Source organism: Leptodactylus fuscus, chromosome 10, assembly GCF_031893055.1.
Source record: "Leptodactylus fuscus isolate aLepFus1 chromosome 10, aLepFus1.hap2, whole genome shotgun sequence".
NCBI lineage: Eukaryota > Metazoa > Chordata > Amphibia > Anura > Leptodactylidae > Leptodactylus > Leptodactylus fuscus.
The window spans coordinates 3,420,993-3,441,362 of NC_134274.1; the positions used below are offsets into that span (position 1 = coordinate 3,420,993).

The following is a 20,370-nucleotide window of genomic DNA, read 5'->3' on the forward strand; positions in this document are numbered from 1 at the left end:
ATGTAATGTATGTACACAGTGTCTGCCAGCAGAATACTGAGCGCAGTTCTGGAGTATAATACAGGATAAGTAATGTAATGTATGTACACAGTGACTGTACCAGCAGAATAGTGGGCGCAGCTCTGGAGTATAATACAGGATAAGTAATGTAATGTATGTACACAGTGACTGCACCAGCAGAATAGTGAGCGCAGCTCTGGAGTATAATACAGGATAAGTAATGTAATGTATGTACACAGTGACTGTACCAGCAGAATAGTGAGCGCAGCTCTGGAGTATAATACAGGATAAGTAATGTAATGTATGTACACAGTGACTGTACCAGCAGAATAGTGAGCGCAGCTCTGGAGTATAATACAGGATAAGTAATGTAATGTATGTACACAGAGACTGTACCAGCAGAATAGTGAGCGCAGCTCTGGAGTATAATACAGGATAAGTAATGTAATGTATGTACACAGTGACTGTACCAGCAGAATAGTGAGCGCAGCTCTGGAGTATAATACAGGATAAGTAATGTAATGTATGTACACAGTGACTGCACCAGCAGAATAGTGAGCGCAGTTCTGGAGTATAATACAGGATACGTAATGTAATGTATGTACACAGTGACTGTACCAGCAGAATAGTGAGCGCAGCTCTGGAGTATAATACAGGATAAGTAATGTAATGTATGTACACAGTGACTGTACCAGCAGAATAGTGAGCGCAGCTCTGGAGTATAATACAGGATAAGTAATGTAATGTATGTACACAGTGACTGCACCAGCAGAATAGTGAGCGCAGTATAATACAGGATAAGTAATGTAATGTATGTACACAGTGACTGCACCAGCAGAATAGTGAGCGCAGCTCTGGAGTATAATACAGGATAAGTAATGTAATGTATGTACACAGTGACTGCACCAGCAGAATAGTGAGCGCAGCTCTGGAGTATAATACAGGATAAGTAATGTAAAGTATGTACACATTGACTGCACCAGCAGAATAGTGAGCGCAGCTCTGGAGTATAATACAGGATAAGTAATGTAATATATGTACACAGTGACTGTACCAGCAGAATAGTGAGCGCAGCTCTGGGGTATAATACAGGATAAGTAATGTAATATATGTACACAGTGACTGTACCAGCAGAATAGTGAGCGCAGCTCTGCAGTATAATACAGGATAAGTAATGTAATGTATATACACAGTGACTGTACCAGCAGAATAGTGAGCGCAGCTCTGGAGTATAATACAGGATAAGTAATGTAAAGTATGTACACAGTGACCAGCAGAATAGTGAGCGCAGCTCTGGGGTATAATACAGGATAAGTAATGTAATGTATGTACACAGTGACTGTACCAGCAGAATAGTGAGTGCAGCTCTGGAGTATAATACAGGATAAGTAATGTATGTACACAGTGACTGCACCAGCAGAATAGTGAGCGCAGCTCTGGAGTATAATACAGGATAAGTAATGTAATGTATGTACACAGTGACTGCACCAGCAGAATAGTGAGCGCAGCTCTGGAGTATAATACAGGATAAGTAATGTAATGTATGTACACAGTGACCAGCAGAATAGTGAGCGCAGCTCTGGGGTATAATACAGGATAAGTAATGTAATGTATGTACACAGTGACTGTACCAGCAGAATAGTGAGTGCAGCTCTGGAGTATAATACAGGATAAGTAATGTATGTACACAGTGACTGCACCAGCAGAATAGTGAGCGCAGCTCTGGAGTATAATACAGGATAAGTAATGTAATGTATGTACACAGTGACTGTACCAGCAGAATAGTGAGCGCAGCTCTGGAGTATAATACAGGATAAGTAATGTAATGTATGTACACAGTGACTGTACCAGCAGAATAGTGAGCACAGCTCTGGAGTATAATACAGGAGAAGTAATGTAATGTATGTACACAGTGACTGTACCAGCAGAGTAGTGAGCGCAGCTCTGGAGTATAATACAGGATAAGTAATGTATGTACACAGTGACTGTACCAGCAGAATAGTGAGCGCAGTTCTGGAGTATAATACAGGATAAGTAATGTAATGTATGTACACAGTGACTGTACCAGCAGAATAGTGAGTGCAGCTCTGGAGTATAATACAGGATAAGTAATGTATGTACACAGTGACTGCACCAGCAGAATAGTGAGCGCAGCTCTGGAGTATAATACAGGATAAGTAATGTAATGTATGTACACAGTGACTGTACCAGCAGAATAGTGAGCGCAGCTCTGGAGTATAATACAGGATAAGTAATGTAATGTATGTACACAGTGACTGTACCAGCAGAATAGTGAGCACAGCTCTGGAGTATAATACAGGAGAAGTAATGTAATGTATGTACACAGTGACTGTACCAGCAGAGTAGTGAGTGCAGCTCTGGAGTATAATACAGGATAAGTAATGTATGTACACAGTGACTGCACCAGCAGAATAGTGAGCGCAGCTCTGGAGTATAATACAGGATAAGTAATGTAATGTATGTACACAGTGACTGTACCAGCAGAATAGTGAGCGCAGCTCTGGAGTATAATACAGGATAAGTAATGTAATGTATGTACACAGTGACTGTACCAGCAGAATAGTGAGCACAGCTCTGGAGTATAATACAGGAGAAGTAATGTAATGTATGTACACAGTGACTGTACCAGCAGAGTAGTGAGCGCAGCTCTGGAGTATAATACAGGATAAGTAATGTATGTACACAGTGACTGTACCAGCAGAATAGTGAGCGCAGTTCTGGAGTATAATACAGGATAAGTAATGTAATGTATGTACACAGTGACTGTACCAGCAGAATAGTGAGCACAGCTCTGGAGTATAATACAGGATAAGTAATGTAATGTATGTACACAGTGACTGTACCAGCAGAATAGTGAGCACAGCTCTGGAGTATAATACAGGATAAGTAATGTAATGTATGTACACAGTGACTGTACCAGCAGAATAGTGAGCGCAGCTCTGGGGTATAATACAGGATAAGTAATGTAATGTATGTACACAGTGACTGTACCAGCAGAATAGTGAGCACAGCTCTGGAGTATAATACAGGAGAAGTAATGTAATGTATGTACACAGTGACTGTACCAGCAGAATAGTGAGCGCAGCTCTGGAGTATAATACAGGATAAGTAATGTATGTACACAGTGACTGTACCAGCAGAATAGTGAGCGCAGTTCTGGAGTATAATACAGGATAAGTAATGTAATGTATGTACACAGTGACTGTACCAGCAGAATAGTGAGCGCAGCTCTGGGGTATAATACAGGATAAGTAATGTAATGTATGTACACAGTGACCAGCAGAATAGTGAGCGCAGCTCTGGGGTATAATACAGGATAAGTAATGTAATGTATGTACACAGTGACTGTACCAGCAGAATAGTGAGCGCAGCTCTGGGGTATAATACAGGATAAGTAATGTAATGTATGTACACAGTGACTGCACCAGCAGAATAGTGAGCACAGCTCTGGGGTATAATACAGGATAAGTAATGTAATGTATGTACACAGTGACTGCACCAGCAGAATAGTGAGCGCAGCTCTGGAGTATAATACAGGATAAGTAATGTAATGTATGTACACAGTGACTGCACCAGCAGAATAGTGAGCGCAGCTCTGGAGTATAATACAGGATAAGTAATGTAATGTATGTACACAGTGACTGTACCAGCAGAATAGTGAGCGCAGCTCTGGAGTATAATACAGGATAAGTAATGTATGTACACAGTGACTGCACCAGCAGAATAGTGAGCGCAGCTCTGGAGTATAATACAGGATAAGTAATGTAATGTATGTACACAGTGACTGTACCAGCAGAATAGTGAGCACAGCTCTGGAATATAATACAGGATAAGTAATGTATGTACACAGTGACTGCACCAGCAGAATAGTGAGCGCAGCTCTGGAGTATAATACAGGATAAGTAATGTAATGTATGTACACAGTGACTGCACCAGCAGAATAGTGAGCGCAGCTCTGGAGTATAATACAAGATAAGTAATGTATGTACACAGTGACTGCACCAGCAGAATAGTGAGTGCAGCTCTGGAGTATAATACAGGATAAGTAATGTAATGTATGTACACAGTGACTGTACCAGCAGAATAGTGAGCGCAGCTCTGGAGTATAATACAGGATAAGTAATGTAATGTATGTACACAGTGACTGTACCAGCAGAATAGTGAGCGCAGCTCTGGAGTATAATACAGGATAAGTAATGTAATGTATGTACACAGTGACTGTACCAGCAGAATAGTGAGCGCAGCTCTGGAGTATAATACAGGATAAGTAATGTAATGTATGTACACAGTGACTGTACCAGCAGAATAGTGAGTGCAGCTCTGGAGTATAATACAGGATAAGTAATGTAATGTATGTACACAGTGACTGTACCAGCAGAATAGTGAGTGCAGCTCTGGAAACTCCATTTTTCCCCCCAAGACAGAGTCAAGGTAAACATCCAGTAATCCAGCACATCTGATAATCGGGCGCTGTCAGTCTTGTAGCTGCTCCGCCCTTGTGGTGTTATCTACAAGGATCCCCATTATGGGATTTATCTCCGGTCTCCATCTGAGCAGTCTGGGATCTTGGCAGGCAGCGCAGGGATCCGGCACACGGCTGCTCACTTGGAACGACGTGGCCAGGAAATAATTACGGTTATAAGTGCGGTGTTAGGAAAACAGATTTAAGCTGATGTATAAAAATACAGCGGTCAGGAAAAACTGCAGCGTAATAAGAGCGGCGTACAGTATACGAGGGGCTCGGCCTGGACCGCTGCGAGTTCACAGGGGCCAGCCTGCAGATTTGGGATTTGTGGGGACATCCCCTCCACATGACATCACTGCGGTATAAATTGGCGCTATGCAAATAACCATAATGCTAATTTATGGGATTACGACCGCAAATAGAAACAGCAAGTTGCTTTACATGCAGAGAATCGCCGGCGCGGTGGGCGGGGCTTGTACTCGCCACAAGTGGCATTAGAATATCTGGCAGTGTATAGAGACCCCCACCCCGGGGAGGAAACTGAAGAGTCGTCCATCACAGGACCCTCAGCGACAGACGCCTGCTCGTCTCTCTCTAAGTGGCTGCGGCTTCTTCCTGGGAGGAAACGGTTCCTTCGTGGAATCGGCCGCGTCACTGGCGAGGACACCACCATCTAGAATTTAACTCCCACAATTCCTCGCACTGCTGGGTAGTGTCAATTCTACTGTACGTAGGCAGAGCCTTCATCTCTGTTCATACTGAACTTCCTGGTTAATGAATGGAATGCTAGAACAATAGTCAAGACTGACACAGCCACATGCACTGATCCATGTCCTCCATGCTTTACACTGCAGCCTCTCTCATTTAGAAGTTCATACATGTGGAGGTGAGGGAGGGGCCTGAAGAACTATATATAACTGGCGCCCCCTAACTCCACACTGCTGTAATGCATTACTCTCCAGGACATCCCTATGATAGCTCCACTTGGCCGTGTATCCGGTATATTCGCCTCCCAGGGTAAATGGTCGCAGTGAAGGTCACAGGTCACATCCCAGGAGCGAAAGACGAAAAACAAGAGCACGAGAGAGGAAATGGATCAGACATTCAGAAAAACAGCGAGAGGGGCTCTAAAAACAAGCTCCATCCTCCGCCATGAGGACGGTCTACGACTACAGGTCAGTCATCAAGCTGCTCAATCTGTTCCCATATGGTAAAGCCTGACACATTGCACATCCTGAGCCTCCTGATACACGAACAAAATGCCAGAACCTCAGTTGAGACTGACACTCACTAATAGAGGATGAAGATTAATCGCCACTGGATAAATTGTATCTGCTGTAAGAGATTATTGCCATTGTGGGATCGATGCGCAATTCTTAGGTTAGGGGGTAAATATTCCCATCTTCTGCTAGTATGGGAATGCGAGGAGCCAGATGTTTAAGTGGCTCTTCTTAACTCGTCCTCCTCTTCCCAGGGGTCTCGTCTTTCTCCGAAATTAACTTCAAGAATGCCGCACCCCGGGGGAATCCCAGGTCAGACGATGTATCTGATACCGCCGGGCGAGACAATGGAGCACTTCCTTTATAGCCCAGGGGGCCGATCATTAAGGAATAACGCCGGCCATCGCCATGAGAGGTGCCCTAGAGCTACAGGACCACCAGGCCTTAAAGGGGATGTTTTACCTCCTCCACTCTGTAATAGACTCCTCTAACAATTGCAGCACAGTTGGAATTTTCTCTCTAGCTCCCGCCATTCCGGAGTCATCAGTGCAGTTAGTTTTGGTGCTTGATAGGCTGACTAGACTCCCTAATGTCCAGTGGGAGGTATTAGGCAGGAGCAGGCACCAATCAGAAGCGGACAGTGTCAGAGCTGAGTCACGCCCACTTTGTCTGCACCTCCCTAACACCACCCACTGGATATTAGGGAGTCTAGTGGGCATAACAAGCACCAAAACTAACTGCACTGATGACTCGGGAATGGTGGGGACTAGAGAAGGGCCTTGGAATCAGTGGAGTTATTGGAAGAGGTGAAAGGTCTTTCTAAAAGTGGAGCGCATATCACTCGCGCGTCTCAATGTTTTGGAATTTGTTTATAGCCATATCCGTGAGCGTGTCAGTCTTTAATGCAATTTTTGCATTCCATTCATGAACCAGGAAGGCCATGATGAACAGTCCCAATTAAGAGAGGGTTGCAGTTTATGCCATTATACGCGCCTACACTCAGACTCGACCTGAGCAATAGCCTAGCCCGGGTCAAGACTCTCAGAAATTAGGGTCGGGGTCGCTTTAACGGCCTCATTTATTGGAAGAAAGTGAAGATTTAAAACCTCAAGACAAAACCACAGAAACTTCGGATAGGAAAAGTTGATCCCGGCGATGACAGAGCCTCTCCCCAATCTGACCGCCAATATGTCCGCTGGAACGAGAGGCGCTATTTACAGCCAGGGCTGGGATGAAGAACAGCAGCACGTGTCAACAGGCCAGTGCTATTGTCATGAATAGAACTCTACAACTGCAGTTCAGACTGACATGACATGTTACGGTATGGTAGGAATTTTTATTTTTTTAACATTGTAGCTGATCCTGCCCTTTATCAGCGTATCATACCAGATAGGAATGGCAGATAAACACGGGGGTACGTGCGGCTAGGACGGGGTACCCCTCCACCCCTATGGCCCCACCCCAGCCTGGGACACTAGAAAGTGATCCCTATAGTGGGGGGAGACGCTTTACAGCTCGGGAGGAATGTATCGGAGCGGCAGACATCTAAGATGTAGAATACCGAGCGGAGATTCGATGCCGGGGAGAAAGCGTGGCCGAGCGCCAGCTCCACATCTCATGTCCACCGCTGACACGACACCGGCTTATTCCCCCCCCCCCCCCCCATAGTAGTCCGCCCAGCCAAGAGGGGATTTACCAGGCGGCCTGCCAACCACAGGGGGCGCCATACACAGCATTTATCATAGAGCGTCACTATAACCTTATAGTGGATATAGGTGATAACTATATATTTCCATCCTGAAATTCCTGCTTTATGAATAGAATTCTACAGCTGCAGTAAAGACTGACACATAGCATTGCTATGGACGAGGTACTGACGTAGAATTTTATACCGTGTGGAAAGCTGGGTGGCAAAGGGCACCGTATAGCTCTAAGTCATCACCTGTCACCTATTGGGAAAGCTGGGTGACTACCAACCAATCTGGTCTGTCCCACGTCTCACCCAAAACTTCTGAACTTGCCTCTGGCTACCAATATAACGGGTTAACCCCAGCTTTCCCAGACTCCTGAGCGGCAAGCCTAGCCACAGAGTCAGATCTGTACACGGCTGTATCTAGGCAGACTTGACAATTCCCAGTGTGAGTTGGAATGGCGGCCATACTGATGCTCACCCAGCTTTCCCAGGAGCAGATATGACCGAGCAGCATCAGATTTCTAGCTTTTGGGGGGTGGACTGTCTGCAGCAGAGGATGAACTCTCCAGCTGGGGATCACAAAGCTCCAAAATGACATCAGAGCGGGGAAGGCGGCCAAAACCAGAGCAATAACAGAGCGCCCCGCGCCAGCTCCACCAAGACCGCGCCGAGGAACGGCATGTACTGTGCGAGAGCCACCAACCCGCACAGGGGGCTTCAGTATTGGGGGGAGCGCAGTCACTAATGGGGGGCGGTTCCAAACCTCGCAAGAGCCACGACTGTATTAAGTGTCTGACATTTACAAAGAGCAAGCAGCGGTCAACGGAAAAAGACGAGGATTATTTACGGACAATAAAACCGCCAATTGTCCGGTCACAGAATGATTTATTCATGTTACTGCTTACATCCCAACGCCGCCTTGTCGCACTGTCTTAGGAGGAGTCCGGTCCTCTATCCCTGAGCCATCTGGTCCATGAATACAATGCCAGGACAGCAGTGAGGACTGACACTGAGACAAGGAAAGGAGAAAGAGGCGTCACTATTCCCGTACCTACCTTGTAGCTATAATGTAGCAGGACAGATACACATTCAGGTGTCTAGGAAAGCTGGGTGGAGGGGGGAACCCTCCTATGTGTGGCAGAGCCCAGCACCCGCGCTGCAGGGTCCGTCCACAGTACTACGCCCTCCGCAGCTGGACGGACGCCAGTGGGGCTCAGCCCCGGGTTATGGGGCGGCCAGATGTTTCTAGTTAGTGAAAGTTACATGATAACGGGGCGGACTTAATTAACCATTTCCCTGCTGCCTCCGGCCGCCCCTAAGGCCAGGGAAGAAGGAGTTAAATGTGCTAATCAGTCACTGGGAAAGCTGGAGTGTAAAGTAGGGGGTGCTCAGGCTTAAAGGGACACTAACCTGTGGGGGTCCCATCATCTTTACACACAGCTGGTGGCTCGTTACAATGTATCCACACAGGTATGACAGACAAGTCTACACTGATACATTGTAACAAATCCCAGGACAGCTGGAACTGAATCATTACGAATAATCTGGAGGGGGGGTAGGGGCTCCTGGAGACCACTTAAGGGGCTCCTGAGGCATCCTGAGAAGATGGACTAACCTGAAGTGGCCACTTATCTCCAGAGCAGATAGCCAAAGCCCATTAAAAGCCCCCCTCCCCCGCACCATTCATCACTAGTCACCAATCACTGCCAGTCCTGTGTTATAGACCTCACCACCCAACTTTCTACTTTCTACCAACCCCATGCTTCCTCATTCCTAGTGTCAGTCTTCACTGCCTTTCTAGCATTGTATTCTCAAACCAGAAGTTCAGGTTGAAAAGTGTTATAGGTTCCTGCCTAACAGGGCAGTGCATGTGTGTCAGTATACACTATAGTTTTATTCTATTCATGAATCAGGGAGCTCAGGATGAGCAGTGCATATATTGGGGGATCATTTCTAAGTTTGGTGTCATATTGCAGGTGTATTCACACAGTACAGTAAAAACTGCATTACGTTTCTAGCGCAGGTTGTGCGTTACATTTAATACATGGCGATCCACCGGACGCTTCTGACAATGACAACCACCAGAATCGGATTTACTGTACGTGAGGCAGCAGGGACACGAGGGGTTAATCCCACCTCCCCCCACCCCGGGCAGGAATGCTGAACTTTCCCATTCAGGCAGGAAACAATAGCTGTGATAATGTATAGAGCAGATCCTGCAGCGCCTCCTCCAGATAAGAGGCAGGATGCAGGGTGCCAGTGATGGGGACGCAACACCCCCCCCCTCCCCAAATTGGTTGGATCTGGTTACACAATGTTATTTCAATGCTCTGCTATAAAGTATTCACATCCACCGCACCCGAGGTAAAAAGGCACAAAGACGAAACACAAGCACAAACCTATCTGCTGTCCTTGTTACAGTGTGTCAACGCAGGATCAGGTATAACTGCACCAAACCCTCAGCTGTCAGAAGTATTATACCTACATGATGTTATGTGACTAAGGGATCGGGCTGCTATACATGCCATTATAACCTCCCCCCTTCTTATTACATTCCCTGCATATATGTCAGTATACACTGCAGTGATTGCATTCTATTCAGCTCAGGAGGAGCAGTTCTATACAGATTGGGGAGGGGGGTGAATGTGTCTGTATCCTCATTGTCACATGTCACAGAGAATAGATCAAGATAATTCCTCGATTTTTTTCTAAATAACCTCATAATCTAAGATCAGAGGAAGAAACCTATAATTAACCCCGACTATACAGGATGGGGGGGGGGGTGAAGAAATCTGCAGAGCGAAGGCAGAGAGGAAGCCTGACACTAGAGTCAAAAACACGACACCGCACCCAAAAACCGCAGGGCGACGACCTTACAGGGAAGTCCCAGATGTGCCGGCAGGGGGTGAGCGGTACACCAGGGAACCACATATAATATAGATATACTGTATATACCACAAGGATGTATCTAATGTGACACGTATACAATGTATCATAATCGGGCAGGTTGATACTCGATACATAGTTGTTATAGGAAACAGTCAGCAAGTTTGTTACAGCTTGGCTGAAACTTCTGGAAAACGCAGTTCCCCGGAGTCTACAGCGACTTCATGTAACACGATCGCGCTTCTGATAAGGACACAGAGGAAGCCCCTAACCACTACGGCATCTAAGGTGTTAAACAATAGGGATCTCGGTCCTCTCCGATCCCTGTCGTCAGATGTTCTCTATTAGTGTCGCAGCGGCTGCTGATGGCACAAACACCGCTCCTGCGTCATCTGCTGAACGTGACTAATACCGTGTCTATAATATTATAGAACTAGGAGGATGTGACTGCGCAGACGCCATACAGAGAGTTACCCCCCTCCCCGACCTCCGTGTACCCCACATGTGTGACATCTGAACACTCACCCAAATATGTTCCCAGTCCCAGGAGGAAGAAGCTCAGCTCTGCTTCACCTGCCAGAGAAAGAACATTGTAATTATTACATTGTGTCTGGTGATACCTAAGTGATACATTGTATGAACGGAACAATAATATTTATACAACATGTAGATACACATTATATAACACAATACTATAGCGATACAACATGTATATACACCTATTACTGTAATATAGTATATAGAACATGTATATACACCTATTACTGTAATATAGTATATAGAACATGTATATACACCTATTACTATAATATAGTATATAGAACATGTATATACACCTATTACTGTAATATAGTATATAGAACATGTATATACACCTATTACTATAATATATATAGAACATGTATATACACCTATTACTATAATATATATAGAACATGTATATACACCTATTACTGTAATATAGTATATAGAACATGTATATACACCTATTACTGTAATATAGTATATAGAACATGTATATACACCTATTACTGTAATATAGTATATAGAACATGTATATACACCTATTACTATAATATATATAGAACATGTATATACACCTATTACTATAATATATATAGAACATGTATATACACCTATTACTGTAATATAGTATATAGAACATGTATATACACCTATTACTGTAATATAGTATATAGAACATGTATATACACCTATTACTGTAATATAGTATATAGAACATGTATATACACCTATTACTGTAATATAGTATATAGAACATGTATATACACCTATTACTGTAATATAGTATATAGAACATGTATATACACCTATTACTATAATATATATAGAACATGTATATACACCTATTACTGTAATATAGTATATAGAACATGTATATACACCTATTACTGTAATATATATAGAACATGTATATACACCTATTACTGTAATATAGTATATAGAACATGTATATACACCTATTACTGTAATATAGTATATAGAACATGTATATACACCTATTACTATAATATATATAGAACATGTATATACACCTATTACTGTAATATAGTATATAGAACATGTATATACACATTACATGAGCTCAATAACATTACTATAGTATGATAGATCTGTAAGTGACCGTTCACATAGTCTGATATCGCAGTTTTCACACTGGAGAAGACACAATATGACATTTCGTGGAGATCACTTTTCAGCTTTGCTGTGTAGAGTCGGCACAGTCATCTCGCCATTAGAAGGGACATGCTCGGCACAGTCACATCAGTGGATGGCGGGACCAGCAGAGACCCCATTGCTCGGGAGCAGAGACCCCATCACGTCGCCATATAGAGGGTGGGGTTAGAGAGGATGGGGGTGGTAGTTCGGCTGACCTACATTAGGCAGGATGGTTCCTGTCAAGGATCAATCACTTCCCGGAGACTATTTGTCTCCTGTCAATTATCCGTCCATAAACATCCATTGATCACAACATGCCATAAAGCGGTCACTCCCTGCTGTGGGATGGACAGTAACCCCCCTTCCCCTCCCTCAACACAGCTCAGACTCCCACCCATTACCTATTTGGGTATCCTGTGTATATCGTTGGAGGGTCCAAAGTGTCTGCAGATTTTTGAAAAATAAAATTTGTATTTGTTTTTTATCTTTTGCCGAATCTATAGGTGATCACGGGGTTAATACTCACGACGAGGTGAGTGCGCGTCCGCCGCCAGATCGCCAATTAGGCCGCCGCGGCTGAACAAGTTTCGACAAATTTATTACAGGCTTACTAAATATTAATCTTACAATCTCGGCGTGGGCAGATCGGCGGTAATTTCTCCACATCATTAAGGACTTACCCGAGGCTTTACAGATTAGCTAGGACACCGCCACGGCCCGGGCTGGAGGGGATTATCAGGGGGGTGGGGGGTGGGAAGACACAAGGTGGACCCCCGACTCTGCAGGACAATGGGTTAAGTCACCACATCAGAATTTGTAACCCTGCAAATGTTAGACTTCTAGGCCTCTGCTCTAGTTACTGCTAGAGCTGCATTTACAACTCTGCAAGTCGCCCCTGGCAAACAAATCAGTCATGTGACCAGATACACCGCTATGTAATGACCATCTGAGCTCTCAGTATGAAGTCTGAATGCAGCTTTGGCTGTGACTGGAGTATATGGCATAAAGTACAGGAGGAGGATACATATGTGCATTGATGGCAAGCACCGTATCTTTCATGCACTGAACCTTCCAACAGATGAATAGAATGCGAACGCACAGTGCAGACTGACACCCACAGAGGGCAGAAACAGGGCGCTAGAGGAGGTATTATGTCTGCAATCCATTGAAGCTTTAGTGACAACCTTTACAAGGCACTGTCATGGCCGCCATCAGGGGTTGTCACCTGCTGTGCGTTACTAGCGTAGGAGGCGGCCGCGGTATTATTATCAGATACCAATCATAGCACGAAACGGAAAATCCATAAGTCAGAAACCTCCAGCAAGGCCGAGCCTGTGAAATCGATCCCGACTCCCGGGAAGGCTGCAGGGCCGGGCTGGAAAATGGAAAGACTTTGCTTTAAATGGAGTTTCCTCTTCCCGGCGGAGCCCACAAGTGTTATTATTACATGTGGGATGGAGGGGCTGAGTACTGGAAACGGGGCCCGCGGGACAATAACAACTCACTGCTGCAACAGGATCCATTTACAAGAGGAGATGGAGAAACCATTAGATCCCAGTAAGACGGCGGCCGCACCGGACATCAAAGGTGCCGAGAAAATCCAGGACGCGAGGGAAGGGTGGAAGGAATCCTAAAATATGGACGGTATAGACAGTTATCTTACTCAATTCTTTCCTCTCTTCAAGATCTCGGCTTCGTCCTGGTCACAGCTGAGGGTTCGTTACAGTCGCATTCATCGTTTTGTGATCAATTGACAGCAAGCAGAGATCTTGCAACGTGTGTGTTTCACCCACTGTTGTCTGTAGGATAAGCAATGACTTGTTACATCAAGATGGGGCAACGAAACCAGCAGGGGACAGTCTTGGCGCCCACTTTGCAGGAGACTACAGGCCCTGGTGCTCGGGGTGCCGCCACCCTCACCAGCTCTGATCCAATATAACACAAGCAGAGACAACGGGTACGGAGGGGACCCTACAGATGGCCAGGGCCATTAAATATAGAGCGCAGGCTATTACATTACACAACTATTCACACCCTATTTATGCCAGGAATTCCGCCTGCCATTTAAACCTGGAATGCAAAGCATTGTGGGATTAGAGCGCCCCCCCCTCCCCAGTCTGCGGCAGGAATAGTCACCGCGCAGTCCGGGCATCCGAGGCCGTCATAAACAACTTACTACAGCGGCGACATGTCAGCGGGAACTCTGCTCTACCGCCATACTGCACATTCTTATGGAGAAGGTCAGTAGGTGAAGGAAGACGGTAAGGCCAAGCAATGCTCTCTGGGAAATGGATATGCAAATGATCTCATCTAGGAGGAAGAAACCTGCCTGTCTAGTGCCCAAATAAGTTAAGGCCTGACCCTTTAATAGGCCTTGTAATGGGACCGAGCTGTTCCGTATGGGGAAGGTTGGGCGTCCATCCTAAGTCGTGTTAGAGGGTGGAAACTGACTTATAGGGTAACTCTCCAGAAGGGGGCGCTACAGAGGCAGTAAGAACCTGATGGAGGTCCGATCATGTGACTGACACCTCCTTTGTTGGTCTATGGTTAGGGGTTACACATTTTTCTTATCGTGACCTGGACCAAGCTGCAAAAAGAAACGCCGAAAGTGAGGGGGTGTTCACAGTGACCATGTCTGGGACGGAGGCAGTGCCCCCTACTGGAGCCCACCAGACTGCAGTGAATATACCCAGACACCTACTGCAGCTTGCCCAAAAGAGCAAGACACCACTGGAACGTCCCCACTGACTGGTTTCCATAAGAGCACCATCACAGTAGGGGAATCGAGCACTAGCAGACCCCTTCATCTCATATCGAATATCCAGCACCCCTCCCATCATCGGATGGCGGCTGTCAGTAATGGGTTGCATCTTTACCCTAACATAACCCCATATCACTGTCGTGAGGAGATTTCCCTCGCTTCGCTCCATTGTTTGCATCTTGAATGATTTACAATCCGCGTTTCCGGCACCTCCAATCCTTGTCGAGCACTAAAGCCATCAAAGATGCGAGTAACCCGCTGAGCTGTACAACAATGAGGGGCTCGTACAGTCCGGGGGATGGATGGACTTGTAGCTTCCTGCTCTCTCTCCGCACGGTCTGGGGCCGGATACTTACATAGATCCTACAGCCTCATGTTTATCCTACCAGTAAATGAGCCATGTTCTCCCAGCGAGGATGAAAGTCTATGGAAAGAAAACCTGACCAGGGTCAATGAACTTCACCCAAGATCTCGTTTCACGTCTTGGCGTCTCCAGCTCAGAACACAACAATCTCATGTTCTTGTTCCATCTCCTCCTTGGCATGTATGATCTTATCCTGAAGGAGCGCTTGTGTTGTCTTATTGCCCTTATAGGATTCAATGGGACCCACAGCAAGTCTGTGCAGCCTGCAGGAGCAGTCCCCTATACAGTACACAGAGCTTCACAAGACTGGAAACACTTGTAGCCATCAGGCAGGAAGGATCTACAAGAAGAATCCCATGTAAAATAATGATGGAACTTTTTGGTTCTTGCTTTATATCACTTGTTCTATGATATTACCTCTAATCTCTCCAAACCCTGCAGTGCCCACCTCTGTCCCCTTTTGGCAGACATATTTGGGGGTGGCTTCTCCAGCGCCCAGTTATTCCTCCCAAAGAAGAATAGAGACATACCCAGTAGTCACCCAAACCGTCCAAAATCAGCAATTTCTTCGATGCGTTTGGAAACCTTCACATTTCATCATCTCGCTCCCACCGCTTTCCAGGAACATCGGCCATTTTTGACTATCCTCCTCCATCTCCTCGTAGAACATGTATAAAGTTCAGAGGAGTTCACCTTTAAGATGTATTCCTACAAGGCAATGGAGGAAACGTCAAGTTTTTCGCAAAGTCTCCGAGTCTGAAGCTCCAACCTCTGACACGGATGTTTCCGAGTTCCGGTTTGGTTGGAAGGAGATGGATGACAGTAGAGCGTTGCGAGCCAGCTGGCACAGCTAAGAATGGGCATGTTGTCGGGAAAGCCAGATCTTCTCCTCTGGACACCTGGTTTCCTTTTGTAAACTCTTCCTGATTTGCTTCCTGCAGGCGACTTCTTGGAAAGATGAACGACAGACTAATGATTGTTGTGGATGTGCGAGGAGAGGGCGTGATGCAGCAGAGCCGACACGTTCGGAATTGTTGGAGAGATTCACAGCGTGCCCTCAGGATGGGTATATACAAGGTCGGAGGATACAGAGAGGAGTCTGCTACTACCAAAGCCATGCCAAGTAACCGCATGCAACGTCCTGCAACTGTAACACCACCCATGGCAATGGCATGCAACGTCCTGCAACTGTAATACCACCCATGGCAATAACATGCCACGTCCTGCAACACCACCTATGGCAATGACATGCAACCTCCTGCAACTGTAACACCACCCATGGCAATAACATGCCACGTCCTGCAACACCACCCATGGCAATGACATGCAACGTCCTGCATCTGTAACACCACCCATGGCAATGGCATGCAACGTCCTGCAACACCACCCATGGCAATGGCATGCAACCTCCTGCATCTGTAACACCACCCATGGCAATGACATGCAACGTCCTGCATCTGTAACACCACCCATGGCAATGGCATGCAACCTCCTGCAACTGTAACACCACCCATGGCAATGGCATGCAACGTCCTGCAACTGTACCACCACCCATGGCAATGGCATGCAACGTCCTGCAACTTTAACACCACCCATGGCAATGGCATGCAACGTCCTGCATCTGTAACACCACCCATGGCAATGGCATGCAACGTCCTGCAACTGTAACACCACCCATGGCAATGGCATGCAACGTCCTGCAACTGTACCACCACCCATGGCAATGGCATGCAACGTCCTGCAACACCACCCATGGCAATGGCATGCAACCTCCTGCATCTGTAACACCACCCATGGCAATGACATGCAACGTCCTGCAACTGTAACACCACCCATGGCAATGGCATGCAACGTCCTGCAACTGTAACACCACCCATGGCAATGGCATGCAACGTCCTGCAACTGTAACACCACCCATGGCAATGGCATGCAACGTCCTGCAACTGTAACACCACCCATGGCAATGGCATGCAACGTCCTGCAACTGTAACACCACCCATGGCAATGGCATGCAACGTCCTGCAACTGTAACACCACCCATGGCAATGGAGTGCAACGTCCTGCAACTGTAACACCACCCATGGCAATGGCATGCAACGTCCTGCATCTGTAACACCACCCATGGCAATGGCATGCAACGTCCTGCAACTGTAACACCACCCATGGCAATGGCATGCAACGTCCTACCCCGAAGAATTCTTATTACAAAAGTTGCATGAAATGAGAAAACTAAAAAATTCTACATTTACCACAAACTCTAAAGCATGTAACCCAAAAACCAAAGCTAAACGAGCGAATAATCCTGCGCACACGACGGAGGGGCGCGGCGCACGGATACGGCTTATAAGGAGCGATGATGGAAGTGATGGAAAGAATCCGGCGACCTTCGTTTTACATACGACCTTCAATAAACCGGGCCCATAAAAGCCGAGCGCGCCGAGGGGTCGAGAACTTCGTGAGCAGCATGTAAAGTGGGAAACATTAAAAACACAGGAACTTGGAAGGTTCCACTAAGGGAGAGGCCGTGACCTTGTCGTGGCCGCGCCCTGGATCAGCGGAGAGGTGTTGAGGAGGGCGAAGCTTCCCCGTGCACTTTAGGACTTGTTTACAGGCTGGGTTTTTTTTTTTTGCAAAAATAGAAAGCGACAGTGGAAAACCCGCACCTCCTCAGGTCATCTTGTAAGACGTCTAGGATCCTATTTAACCTATTAAGTTTATTTTTGGTGACAACGCCCATGGGGTCATCATTTAGGTTTCCAGATCCTGAATGTACAATAATCTTCTTTATAGGGCCAAGTTACGTTCCCGCCTTCTCTCCTATAGTTTGCACTGCAGTTCTGGCATTCATGTACCAGGAGGCTCAGGATGAACACAGTGTTATAGGTCCCATGCAAGAAATGGTCATCTAACAAACCAATGTGCACCACCAGGCCAAGGGAATAAACTTCTGCCATACACTTCTATGTCCCTCCAGACCCTTCCATAGCCTTCTGTGTTCTTAGGCCCTTCCTTGCCCACTAGACCCCTCTGTGCCCCTCCTTGCTTAGCAGACACCTCTGTCCCCTCCAGACCCCTCCTTGCTTAGCAGACACCTGTCCCCTCCAGACCCCTCCTTGCTTAGCAGACCCCTCTGTCCCCTCCAGACCTCTCCTTGCTTAGCAGACACCTCTGTCCCCTCCAGACCCCTCCTTGCTTAGCAGACCCCACTGTCCCCTCCAGACCCCTCCTTGCTTAGCAGACACCTCTGTCCCCTCCAGACCTTTCTGTCCCCTCCAGACCCTGATATGCAGAGTATTATACTTACAGTGCCAGATTAGATTTGCCCCCCTGCTGTCCCCTCTGTTCTACATGTCAGTTTGCACTGCAGTTCTAGTATTGTATTCCTAATAATGTCATCATTGTTATTGGTCCTCTCTGTTAAGTTCATGCTGGTATTAAGATGACTATGGGGGGTGGAGGGGTCCGCTGGGTTAGCAAAACTCTGTAAAAGGTCGCCCCCACTTCTACTGATTCAGGAAATGGAAGGGGGTTTCAAGATTGACATATAAATCTTGCACCCACCAAAAAAACTCACTCCCCTAATCGCCAGGTGTAGCACGGAAAAAATAGCCCTGGGCACCAAATGGTTAAATCCAAAGCTCCATGAAGGTGATACAAGGAAGCGAGGTGATCAGCGCCCCCTACTGGCATTAACCCTTAGTGGAATACGTGTTTAGTGTGGGGTCACAGCTGCATCCCCCCCCCCCTCTTGTATTTGTCCTGGCAAACTCCCCAGCGCTGGGGGAACCGGTTCTGAGCCCGAGGTGACGACGACTGTCACCAGGAACAGGACGGACCGGTTCCAGCCTCAGATCCTTCACGACATCCTTGCTGGAAAGCTCTGCAGATTACCGATCCCCTGATCTCATCTAATAAGTGAAAGTGAATGAAATCGTCTAATGAGCCAACACCCAGCGATTGGACGACATTGGGATCTAAAGAGAATTTCAGGATTTTTGCACATTCAGAGGCTTAAACTCCTACACACTTCTCACAGCTGAGGGTTTGTTACTCCTATTCAGCCTCCACAATGCAGGAGGTGACAACCTTACCTGCTTGTATGAAACTTCCTGCCTGCAGAGTGCGCTATGCACATAAAGGTGACCCCGATTTGGTGGGTAAGGCCTTGCGCCCTTCTCCAGTTGCACTGCGGTCCCAGCCCTATACAGTGTCGCTGCAGGCTCCGAGACCTGGCTAAGATTTGGAAAGGCCCTTTAAGTACCTGTATAGTGTGTACAGTGTCCTAAGGCTCTGGCGGTATACAGGGGCCTAAGGAATCAGGAGCACACATAAATATATGCTCTGCACTAATCACCTCTGGAGGGCGCTCTATGAAAGATGGGCCAAGAGAAGGACAAAAAAAAAAACAGACCATGTTCAGGGACTCTCAATGCCCACGGGCGATCCCCCGCAACATGAAGGACAAAGGGTCTGCCATTGGGTCCAACAACAAAACTCCCCCTGCCCCCCAACAGTCACAGCAAGAAGCAAACCCTCAGCTGTGAGAAGTTCATAGGTCTGCTGTTTGCTTGGTCTAGGCTGGGATGAGCCCAGGAGTAACCAAGGGTCTCTCCAAGCTTCAGCGGCTATAGCTCCTTGACTCTCTGCTTTGGAGGGCTGGTGCAGGACACAGTCACTTGTGTGGCTCTCCTATAATTTTTTTGCACTTGGAGGACTGTTCAGGTATCGCCCATATATTCGGGGTCCTCCAGAACAGGAGACTATTCGTCCGCCCTCCGCTAGCAATATGTGGCTTCTGATTGGACAGATCTTTCGCTGTTTTTGTTGGCCTACAGCGCAAAATCCTTGCACAGTAAATACACAATTGTGGTTATTCCAGGAGGCAAAAAACCCAGAAGCCCCCACGTCAGCAGAGACGTGACCCCCCCCCCCCATCACGAGTGTAGACCTCACATCAGACCCCACGGGCCGGGCAGAGCAAGCGCCTCAGGGTTTGGTTTCTATTTACAAACATTTTATTCTCTCTGATGGGAAACAATCGCTCTCTGCATGTCTGTGCTATCTGGTTACCAAGTACAAAAACACAAAACAGACCCGCGGCCGCTGCGATCAAAGACAGAACCAGAGCAAACCGAGCGGGTAAACATTACCAGAAGGGGCCGGGCCATGGGGAGAAAGGAGAAGGGGTCCAAAGCAGCACTTACAAGTCACTACTGACCACCGGGGCTGGGAGATTTTTGCACCTTGTCCTGACCTTTCACCTCCTCCACCAACCTGAGC

General features: G+C 46.8%; 1 protein-coding gene across 5 annotated transcripts in view; it reads right to left on the reverse strand.

Moving 5' to 3' along the window:
* Positions 1 to 20,370, reverse strand: part of ADD3 (adducin 3) — a 67,690-nt gene that overhangs the window by 19,364 nt on the left and 27,956 nt on the right. For 4 of the 5 annotated variants that reach the window (XM_075258645.1, XM_075258647.1, XM_075258649.1 and 1 more), the window contains exon 2: positions 10,811 to 10,858. The gene's annotated coding sequence lies outside the window, so the exon portion shown is untranslated. Of the gene's footprint in view, positions 1 to 10,806; positions 10,859 to 20,370 lie in introns of all 5 variants that reach the window. The other variant, XM_075258644.1, reaches the window with a different exon arrangement.